The sequence below is a fragment of the Petaurus breviceps genome, unplaced genomic scaffold (genome assembly GCF_028583685.1).
Source record: "Petaurus breviceps papuanus isolate PSGF00001 unplaced genomic scaffold, PetGlider_PUasm1.0 188, whole genome shotgun sequence".
NCBI classification, from domain to species: domain Eukaryota; kingdom Metazoa; phylum Chordata; class Mammalia; order Diprotodontia; family Petauridae; genus Petaurus; species Petaurus breviceps.
Genome location: NW_027185804.1, coordinates 8,049,954 through 8,057,732, shown reverse-complemented (window position 1 = coordinate 8,057,732; position 7,779 = coordinate 8,049,954). Strand labels below are relative to the sequence as shown.

The 7,779-nt window shown below is 44.1% G+C and overlaps 1 protein-coding gene across 1 annotated transcript in view; it reads right to left on the bottom strand.

The window, feature by feature from the left end:
- The window catches only part of TEAD1 (TEA domain transcription factor 1), a 403,944-nt gene that overhangs the window by 384,529 nt on the left and 11,636 nt on the right, over positions 1 to 7,779 (bottom strand). The window contains exon 2 of the mRNA XM_069091245.1: positions 6,518 to 6,967. The gene's annotated coding sequence lies outside the window, so the exon portion shown is untranslated. The remainder of the gene's footprint in view (positions 1 to 6,517; positions 6,968 to 7,779) is intronic.

Here is a 7,779-nt window from a genome sequence, read left to right as displayed (position 1 = left end):
CACACATCGATCTTTGGGGGACATGTAAGGTGTGATCAGAGTCTTGGCTTCCCATTTCATTTAGCTGATAGGAATCAAAGGTGTAACTAAGGCAGGCCTCCTGGGCTTTGGCCCTCCCTAACCTTCCCCCCCCACCCAAATTTAGAGGGCTCTCCATAGTACCTCACGCTTTTGTCAAGTAGAAGAAATTGAGTTTAGCACCTGGTTAGCAAAAATAATAGGAAGCTACTAAAAGGTATTTCTTATACCTTCATAAGCTTCTTCTCTCTAGCATTGTCCTCCTTTAAACCAGTGGTGTCAAAACTCAATTGGAAACAGCAATCATTAAACTAAATAAGAAGATCCCTGTATGCATCCTATTGACTTACAAAATCCCCCATGTCTATGATATGTCTTTTTAAAAAATTAATTCTATCAACCTATTGAACTCAGATAGGAACTGCATTTTATTTGAATCTGGTTCAGGATGAACGTGGGAGTGTCTGACGTCTCTAAACCTTTCCCTGCCCCTGGATGGGAATCTCTGCAGTTCCTTGTTTGTCCTTCATTCTTAGAGAGAACCATGACATCAGGGAAGTTATGCCATGACTTGCAAGGGAATTGGATTTAAGTGAGGAAGGGCTGTACAAAGGCACCAGCCTCACTTTCTCCTCCAGAGCCATCTGTGCCCAGTGACCAGATACAGACCAGGATGACTAGGGATGGCCCCGGATGCAGTGGGAGACCTTGGCCTTTTTAAGTTAAGGTCTTTCCCAGATCTCAGTTTGCTATGTCTCCAGCCATGGCTTCACGGATATCCCAGAGTCTATCCCCTCAAAAGGTCTTACATTCTGATGTTCAATGTCTCTCCTTCTGCCCGGCTGAATGTACCTTAGAAGGTTGATGTGGCTTGAGGCTCTCCTAGGGCACATTTTGAAATGTTTTCCTGGATCATAGATATTCTAGTAATGCTACTGACAGCCTCAAAGCATTTATACCTGGAAGAGACCTGAGAAACCATCTTGTCCAACCCCTTTACAGAGGACAAAACTGAGGGTCAGAGTGGCAAAGTGATTCTCGTCTTCAAGCAGGAAAGAGCATTGCCTCTGGGCTCCCCACCCCCATCTTCTGACTTCCAATCCAGTGTTCTCTTCACCGAGCCACAAAGCACTGTTGCCTCACGTACACCCAGTTTTAATTTGAAATGAGCTTTCCGACACACCCTCGAGGTCACTTGATTCTCATTGCTAACTATGAGGTTGTTCGTGAATCTTATTAACTCTGAGGAGGCGATGGAATGGAACCAGCTTCCAAGTTTACAAGCCCTGTGGGGAGTGCGGTGGTGCAAGGCTGATTGCAAACCTGCTGCTGCCAGCACCAGCCAGTGTGCAGACACCCAAGGCTCACTTCCCTCTGGAGGCACAGAATGGAGAAGGTGGGGCCTTTAACTGGGAGAGGCAGGGCTGGGGTTACATATAAAAATCAGGAGAAGTTGGCCGGCTGCACTGGAGAATGGAAATACTTCTGTCCAATAGAAGACAGATGTTTCATGGAGGATATGTGTGATCTTGTCCATTAAGGACTTTTTTTTTCCCCTAAAATTTTCTTCAAGAACTCTGGAGATTTGAGGTGCCTACCAAAACTTATTCAGGGAATGGGAAAAGTTCCCCAAACAAATGCTAATAAAGGAATTCTCGGCTGATCCAAAGGTAATATAGAAAGACAAGTGGCTTGGGACTTGGGAACTCAGGGTTCTAATCCTGACTGACCAAGAACAAATCATATCTTCTCCCTGTGATTGAGTTTCCTCATCTGTAAAAATGGAAAGGCTGGGAGAAATTTTAAAGGATCCCTCTGGTTACATCTATGGTTCTATGTGTTAATTAGGCCAACCAGAGCTAATAAAGTCAGCTGGTTTTATTCTTGGACCTTAGGGGAAATTTAAACCTTCCTGCATTCATGGACAATGCCTTTCTGCACACAGAGAGAACTGAATTCATTGCTTCTGGTAACCCCAACCACACTTATGTAGCTGGATCCTCCCAGGGTCCTTAATAGGGTAAATTTCAACTTAGAGCCTTTGTATAATAGAGACAACTCCCATGTAGCATTGCCACCTAGTGGAAAGGTAAGTAAGAGCACAGGTCTCTTTTCCTGGGATGGGGATGTGTTTCTTTTGCTCAAAGAGCCCCTCACAAGCCTCCCTCCTGGATAGCCTATTCCTTTGGGGGATGTGTCCATGTTCGTCATTCCAGGATGTTGAAAAGAAAAGAAGTGTCATTCTTGGAAAAACTTGGGAGACTCACTGTCCCTCTTTGCCAGCTAGAGTCAGACACCCCACTTGCTCTTTCACCTTTGATTGGCCGGATCTCCCCCCACCACCCCCTTGACACACACACACCTCTTCCCGTCCCCCTCCAATAGACTAGAAGGAGTTTAAACCCAGAATGCTAATGAGCTCCCCTGGCTGCCTGAGTGTGTTTCAAAGGTACAATTATAGCAAATGGGGGATAATTGTAGAAAATGGAAATGCCACTAGCTGGATTGGTGTTTCAAGGCTGAAAGATGTGGGGGTTGGGGTGGAGAAGGAAAAGGAGAGAAAAGCCTGTTTTATGCCACCAGAGGCTATTTGGTTACTTCTCCCACCGCCCCCCCCCCAAAATAAAAAGAATAGCAGTAACAGCAAAGAGTTCATAGGTCAATCACCAAATGAGGAATTACTTAGGATAGAAGAAAATCGGTAGGAAAAAGTCCTGGGTTTAGAGTCTGAGGTTCTGAGTTTGAATCTCAGACTGACTAGTTACTACTACATGTGTGAGATTAGTTATGGTCACTTTACTACTGTGGACTTCAGTTCCTCATTTGGAAAATGAGAGGATTGATCTAGATGGCCTCTAATCCAAGGCTCCCAGCTCTAAATCTATAATCTAGGGGAGGAGGAGAGAGAAGAAGCATTTACAGCTAAACTGAGGGTTCAGAGTTCCTCTCCAGGATTCTTTTAAAAAATGAATTTCATCTGTTGTTGCTTTAAAAACTGCCTGAAGAATTGAAGGCTTTGCCAGCAGGAGAAAAATGTCCCCATATGGTCCTTAGACCTTTATCACAAGTTTTGGGTGAGAGAGGGCAACTGGTACCTCCAGGTACCTTCTTGCAGCAAGATGGCAAGACATGCCTCAGTTCCTGGACTTGGGCTCCATTGCCGCTTACCCTCCAGCTCCCACAAGTTGGTGTATGAGGCCCCCTCCCTGCTCCTGCTCCTAGGGCTCAACCCTGGCCAAGGCAGCAATGTTCCCATAGGAATGTGGCAACCTGCCAGATGGCCTCATGGACATTCCATTCATCTCCCCAGTCCAGGGACAGCCAGCAAGGGAACGGGCTGGGCTTAGGAGGCTGGGCTGCCAACCCTTTAACTCTTTGGCTTCCCAAGGCGCCTCTAATCCTGGAAACTTGGGGAGGAGGGGACTAGCTAGTGATTAGCTTTACTGGGAAACAGTAAAGATAATTGTGAGATAAAAGGGAAGAGGGGTGATTTTGATTATCGTTCAATATGTCAAACTACAAGGCAAACTATAAAAGTAGAGTAAAATGAAAAGCATATTCTGTGATTCCTTTTCTTATGATAGAATCTTCCATTAGGAGCACATTGCAAAGTCGTAGTGACAGCTGACATTTACATAATGCTTTAAGGTTTGCAAAAAACTCGAATCGTATTAACTCATCGGATCTTCCTGTAAAAGGTTGATGAGACAGGTGTTATCAAACCCATCTTACAGTTGAACAAATAGGCTCAGGGAGGTTGTGGTTTGCCCACAGTCACCAAACTAGCAAGTGTCAGAGGGAGGACCTGAACCCAGACATCTCTTAGGGACGAGGCCAGCTTTCTTTCTATTATTCTAGGTTCTGATGCTTCTCATTACTTAGAGCAAAGAAATGCATAGATTGAAAAAAAATCACACCAAAGCTTAAATAGGTAAATAAACATTGTCTTTCTTACAATTCTACCCTTTCCTTTCTTTCTTTTTTTGCGGGGTAGGGCAATTGGGATTAAGTGACTTGCTCAAGGTCACACGGCTAGTTTTTGTGTTAAGTGTCTGAGGTTGGATTTGAACTAAGGTCCTCTTGACTCCAGGGCCAGTGCTCTGTTCACTGTGCCACCTAGCCACCCCTACCCTTTCCTTTCTTGTTAGGGGACTTGGTGTTGTTGATTCTCCCCTTTCTCTTTCTGTCTTTGTATCCACAATGCCAGGCATAGTAGGTGCTAGATAAATGCTTGATTTGCTTGCTCTCTGGGGGAGAGGGTTCTTCTTTCTTTCTTTTCATGTTCCTCCAGCTGTCTTATTTTCCTGTAAATGTTGGCATTCTCCCTTAGTTTTCCAACTTTCTTCTTCTGCCCCACACCACTTTAGTCATCTCCTTCCCTTCCATGTCAGTGTAGGTGAGTAGGGTGCCTTAAACTTGCAGTCAGGAAGACCTGGGTTTGAATATTACTTCAGTCACTCTCTGTGTGTCCTTAGGTAAGTCACTTAAACTCCCCTGGCTTCAATTTCCTTCTTTATGTGTAGCTTCTTCTTGCCCAGGATTCATAGTGACATAGTATTAAATATAAAAGGGGGGGCTGGACTCAATGGCCTCCAAAGTTCCTTCTAAATCTCAATCTCTAAATCTATAATTTATGAGCTATTGTTTTCATACTAATTACCCCCAAATCTGCAGCTCCAACTCAGACCTTTCTCCCAATCTCTAGACCCACATCTTGGATGGCCAGTCAAGCCTGTGTTTGATATGGCACCTCAAAGTCAACACATCCAACAATGAGCTTAGCAGTTTTCTCCCAAAACTCACTCATTCTTCCAAGGAACTTTTGTCTTCATCTGTCACAATGACCTCTCAAATTACCTGCAGAAACCCCAGTTACCCTAATAATTAACAAAGAAATAAAGCATCCTGCCTCTGGACGGCATGGATGGAACTATGAGACACTGAGTAAGTCACTTAACTCCTTAATGTCCCCAGATAACTCCTTAAGGCAATAAGTGGCAGGTGGGGTACGTTGATAGAGGGAGTTTACTCATGGTGAGTGCCCTATACCAATGAAATCATCAGCCCAGGATCATCTAGTGTAAGTGTGTGTGTGTACATATATACACACACACACATATATAGACATGTACTCATATGTGTGTGTGTGTACACACACACACACACACACACATGGAGAGAGAGAACGCTTACATGCAAGAAAGAGAACACATTTTAAGGACTGCAAAATGATTTCTGTACCTCATTTGGTCTTCCCATTAACACCATGAGAGAGTATTATCATACCATTTTCCCCATAAATGGAGATAGGTATTATACCCATTAATAGATGAGGAAACTGAGGCACAGAAAGGTTAAGGAGCAGGCCCTTGGTCACAGGGACTGTTTTTATTTTTGCATTCTATCTCCCACTGCCTTACACAATGCCTGGCAATAGATACCCCTTAGTAAATGTTTGTTGCTGAATGAATAAATTCAACAGGCAGGATCTGAACCAAGGTTCCGTACTCTATTCATCAAACCAGTTGCTTTTCAATCACTTGATAGATCACGTTGTATCTGCCTTTTAATGTTCCCTTTATCATTCTTACTGCAACCTCCCTAGTTCAGGTTCTTATCACCCAATGCCTAGACTACTTTCAACAGTCTCCAAACTAGTCTTTCTACCCCAAATCTCTTCACTTGCCTTCCCTTCTTCTACTATGTTTCTTCAACACTGCTATCAATCAAACAAATTATTATATTCCTCATGCCATCTCCTTGCTCTAAACCCTCCCATGGTTCCCTATTGCAAAAAGATGATAGTTCTTAAAATGGCATTCAGGCACCTCTATAGTTTGATTCCAATGTACTTTTTTTTTTTTTGCTTTTTGGAGGGCATTTGGGGTTAAGTGACTTGCCCAAGGTCACACGGCTAGTTTTTGTGTTAAGTGTCTGAGGCTGGATTTGAACTCAGGTCCTCCTGATTCCAGGGCTGGTGCTCTATTCATTGTGCCACCTAGCTACCCGCCCCCCCGAAATATACTTTTCCAGTCACTCCCCTTCATAGTTCCTACAAGTCATCTTAACTCTTTCCTATATATGCTCTACACTTCTCTACTTCCATGCCAGATGGGAGCATGAGATCTAGAACTGAAAGGGGCCTTACAGATATTGTCCAAGATAATTGTAGGAGTACATATTTAGACACAGAAAGAACCTTTGAGGTCAGGTCGTCCAACATCCTCAAAGGATCTTAGAGATAGCTTTGTCCAATATCCTCATTTTTCCAGTGAGGAAAGTAAGATCTAGAGAAGTTAATGACCTGCCCAATGACACAAAATTTATCAAGTCATAGCTTCAAGATTCCAACTGAGGCCCAATTCCTGTGCTTCCCCCCTACTCATCCCTCACTGCCTTTCCACTATAGTAAAGCCGTATCTCACTCTTTGCTTTTCCTGGTGTGTCCTTCCCACTCCCAGTGCCACCTATTTGGTTTCTACCAATCATCACAAATTACCTCAAGAAGCCTCTGAAGCCTCTTCTGTATTCCTTCACCTGGAAGTGATCTTTTCATTCTGTGTCCACCAGATCAGCTTCCCTGCACCACTTGGGGACTGGATCTGTGGCTTCATCAAGGCAAGGAACCTTCTCTGCAACGTGTAGCCTCAGTTACTGAGAGGTTAAATCACTTGTCCAGGCACGGAGCCCATGAAGCCAAGGACTCACACACTTTTGTAAAGTCTGCATTATACTATAGCAATTTATGTGCTTGTCACATATTCCTGATGAGCCTGTGACTTCCATAACAGCAGAGACTATGTTCATCTGTCCGTCTGTTTTATATTCTGGAATGGAGGAAGTTGAGAGCAGAGTCCAAGAGGAGAAGGGATTCCACTGGATGGTGAGGCATTCCAGATGCTTCCTTTATGGGTGATGTGCAACAAGCTCCAGAAAAATGAAGAACCTTCTGAAAAAGACATGTAACCAATAAAGAGTTTGGCATGCCAATCCACGCTGGAAAAACCATGTGGATAAGGAATGTATATTGTCTTTTTTTTTTTTGCTTTTTATTGTTTTGGAGGGGGAAGGTAAGGCAATTGGGGTTAAGTGACTCACCCAAGGTCACACACTTAGTGTGTCAAGTGTCTGAGGCTGGAGTTGAACCCCAGGTCCTCCTGATTCCAGGGCCAGTGCTCTATTCACTGTGCCACCTAGCTGCCCCGATCTCCATCAATAGAGGGGACATTCAAGTCAATGAGACCATGGGCCCATTTGAGTATGGAGTATAACTTATAATACCTAACAGAGTTTCCTGCACATAGTTTATGAAATGAATGAAGTCACCCTGGGGTACCATACATTTATTACAACCATCCTACCATGGCTCGGTTCCTAGAGCTCTTCTTTGTGATCAGACCACTGAGTCAGAGACAGAGCTATGTCCATAGCTACATCTATAATTACACCCACCACCATAACCACATCTTTATCTCCAGTCAGAGCTATGTCCATAGATACATCCAAGCAAAAGATATAGTCACATTCATGTATACATGCACAGATATGGACTTAACCACTTCTATAACCACGTCCACAGACACAGACTCATCCACAGCCAGATCAGTGGCCAGACCTACACCCAAAGCCCTATCAACTTTTGGTGGTACTTGCCAAGCCTACCATGGTGACCATGGGTGATAGGGAATCAGGGTTTGATTCCAGACAGGGACCCTGAAAAATGGCTACCACATCCAAGGAAGGCTGCAGGCATGCAGGTTA